Raw genomic sequence first — 3,491 nt, 5'->3', positions numbered from 1 at the left:
GGCAGTGATTGACCTACTAAATCCGATTTTGGTCGTGATCGACCGCATCTGATCGATTCCGATTAATTATGTGTAGTTGAAGAAAATCGCTTCGACGTCGTACCTTCTAGCTATTACTCGGCAACTACTTGACCTCCTAAACCTAATTTTACAACATTGCCAATGATTCATACATATTGATTAAGAAATAATCTATAGAAGATGAAGAGTAAAGAAGGAGCATAGTCCAAATGATCAATGTTGTTATTAGTCTTTTATATTGTTTAAGGAAAGCTATGCTTAACAACTAACTATTACATCTTCACATTGGACCCTCTAACTATCACAAAAAAGTACAATTCAACCCCTAAAACTAGTATACCGTAACATGTAACACGATCCTAGAACTATCGATCGTTAGTCTTGGAGATACCATCAATGGGCTCATCTCCTACAATACATTCCAACAACAATTATTGTCAAATTAACTAGAAGTGTAAAATACTAAAAGGCTTAATTGAAAAGCTAGTATCTACTTTGAAGGAGGGGAGAGACTTTTCAAACTAACAAATAAAACGTGACATTTGCAAAAATGCAAAAAGGGAGTGGAAAACGTTAGCATTATGCCATGATAAGATGAATAAAAAAATATAACAACTCGTATCGTGGGCATAGAAGCGTAATGCAAATCCCCTCAAAATGAAAAATGCATGCAATGAGTGATTGTTTTGTTCACTGGGTCTCAAGGGAACCAATTTTCATGTGAAAGTGCAAACAAAATGACAAGTATGATGTTTCTCTTCAATTAAATTTTAACCACATAACGCTTGCACCAAAAAAATATGACGGCTCAAAATCTTTTTAATGAGCTTACCATTCATTTTCTTGAAAAACGTTGAAAATTTTTGTGGTAGCTTGATTAGTTGATTGAATCCGTGATATATTGATATGTATAGGTATTATAAGAAGTTTTATGCACGTCACTAAGGGCCTCATCCATTACACTTGCATCCACTTTGTCGTCCTTGAAGGAGGGACATTCCAAGTTGAAATGTATACCTTCTCACTATAATCAAGCGTCGCTTACATCACCTGATTTCCAAGAATATTATTAATATAAACTAGAAAACAAAAATAAAGTTTTATTTTATAGATTAATAGTTTACAAATATTATTCTTGTAATCATGATTAGTGCATTAATTCATTAATTTTTATTTCTTACTTCGTCCTTCAAGATATCAGGATTTTTAGATGATTGTTTTCCATTATCCGTCTAGGATCTGTCCAATGCAACTTTTGATGCAACTCCATTCTTATTTGATTTTTCAAGAGGTGGGCCATAGCCGTCATGCTTCATTGAGTTGAATAACAACAGTTAGCTCAACGGCGTGACTTTTTTATTATGGTTGTACCACCAATGAACACCCGATAGCTGTTTTGAAATTTAAGATATAAAAAAATCATTAAAAATGTCATCTCAAAACACATTGCAACCTAATCGCTTTGTGTAAAAAAAAAAACCCTTTATTAATTTCTCTTTCAAACCAACTAACCTTTACATCAAGGATTCTTCTTCCATGGTTTACCAACGTTTACATCAAGGGCCAATTGACCTTTACATCAAGAACGTAATCACCAACTACCATATACATAAAGAACTTGATAACCATGTTTTACCAACGTTTGAGAAAACCATCAGGAAGAATCTTGTTTTAGTATAAGCTAGGTGGATCCTACAAGCAACAATATGAAGTAACGAGTGAAACTACCCTTTGACTCCCCTTCTTGTTTACTTTCTCAACTAAGCGGATTCGAACTTGATTAAAGAATTAATAAGTTCGGTAACAAGAACAAGAATTTGAGTCGTAGTGCTCCTAAGGAATAAGGGCCCTCACAACTCAAGTGTTGGAGTTTTGTAGGTAACGAGAGGAATGGGATATGAATGCTAAAAACATATATGAAGTTACCAAAAATCTATGAAGAAATATGAGCAAAATCAGGTGGGAAAATAGTGAGAACCGGTGGCCTTTGAATACGAAGAAACTAACATGGTTTGGGGTGGGATAGGAAAAGTCCATTTTTATATTCCTAAAAGGAGATTACGAAACTTAGTTCTTTTATGTTAATTATATTCTTCAAAGTTACCAATTTGAAACTTGTATTTTTAGTTTAAAATTTTTCATCAGAACAAAAGGAGACGATATATGAGCTTCTACGCACAAAATTGTACTTACCAAAGATCAACGAACAAATCTGAACGACATAGTATCTTAGTGGTTTCTCGATTATAAATATGATGTTTAGAGATTAGTCGTGTCGGTTTAAAGATGTTTGAATTACCATTTGAAAAAAATAGAAAAATAAAAAAATAAAAAATAGTATCGTCTATGTACTATGCAGTCACATTGAAGTATGTAATTTTTGCACCATATATAACAAAATATTAAATAAAAGTTTTTAAACCTTTCTACATATAGTATATAAAAATACTGTTCTGATAATGTTAATATTAATTATGAAAGTAACCAAAAAATAGGTATAATACTCATACCAGAGGGGGAGTCTGAATGTCTTCCACTGAACTAAAGCTTAGAGAAACGTCATGATGTTGAAATTGAAAGCTCGTGAAGTATATAAATATCAAAAGTCATATGTTACAAGTTTACTTCCGCAATATGTTTTTGATTTCCACTATAACAGATTCACATATGTGAGAATAAACATACGCACGAACAGAATATTGCACTCCTAGAAATGAGCGGCAACTGGATCAGCCAAATAAAAGTGTAATACAGTGAAAATATTAATGATAGCTAGATTTTTTAGGGTCCGATTCTTGATTGTCTTCATCATTACATTGAAAATAACATTGCCAATTTTTTCGAAACAATTCAAACTAAATATTCTAATCACAGTAAATGAACATATTACACATATGAACGCAAAACGAGATTGATTTTTGGTTACCTGAGTCACGAAAATGGAACAAATCCGAACATAAAAAACGGCTGTTGGAATTGGTTTTGGCCTTTGGGTGGCCAGTGCCAAAAAAAATGTGAAACAGAGAGGCCACGAGGGAGATTGAGAGAATGAGATGAACTGAGGGGAGAACTCTATTAAAAGAAGGAGATCAAATAGGGACGATTTGATTTTTTTGGTCATATTCGTTATGGGTTGCTTTCATTGCAGGGAAAAGAGGAGAGGACAATTGACTTGGTCAAAAGAGAAAAAGCCTTCTAATCAAGTTTTGAAAAGTCTATATGTTTTCTTTCTATTTATTCTGGTTTTATCTTTCACATTTTTACTTTTTATTATTTTAATCTACATTTTTTTTAATTTGTAACTATTATAAATAATTTAATTGATTATCGAGTGATCAAAAATATTATTTATAAAATGAGATCAACAAGTATTTTGACCCGCGCATTGTAGTGTGTTAAGCCGAAAAAAAAAACTAAACAAATAAAAGTGTATGAAAAAATAGGAAAACTTGACTCGTGTGTTGCTTTGT

General features: G+C 32.4%; 1 long non-coding RNA gene across 3 annotated transcripts; it reads right to left on the bottom strand.

Moving 5' to 3' along the window:
* Positions 1-209: 209 nt before the first annotated feature.
* Positions 210-3,245, bottom strand: LOC110894422. 3 transcript variants are annotated; one of them, XR_002566314.2, is made up of 5 exons: positions 2,948-3,245; positions 1,534-2,728; positions 1,203-1,412; positions 854-1,071; positions 210-430 (listed from the first exon to the last, which is right to left on the bottom strand). It is a non-coding gene; the product is annotated as an uncharacterized LOC110894422 (long non-coding RNA). The 3 variants fall into 3 exon arrangements; XR_002566315.2 differs by having other exon boundaries at positions 1,534-1,713; positions 2,532-3,197; XR_002566313.2 differs by having other exon boundaries at positions 1,534-3,188.
* Positions 3,246-3,491: the final 246 nt, after the last annotated feature.

The sequence above is a fragment of the Helianthus annuus genome, chromosome 12, assembly GCF_002127325.2.
Source record: "Helianthus annuus cultivar XRQ/B chromosome 12, HanXRQr2.0-SUNRISE, whole genome shotgun sequence".
Classification (NCBI taxonomy): Eukaryota; Viridiplantae; Streptophyta; class Magnoliopsida; order Asterales; family Asteraceae; genus Helianthus; species Helianthus annuus.
The sequence above is the reverse complement of the archived record's forward strand: the minus strand, read 5'-3'. Positions and strand labels throughout refer to the sequence as shown.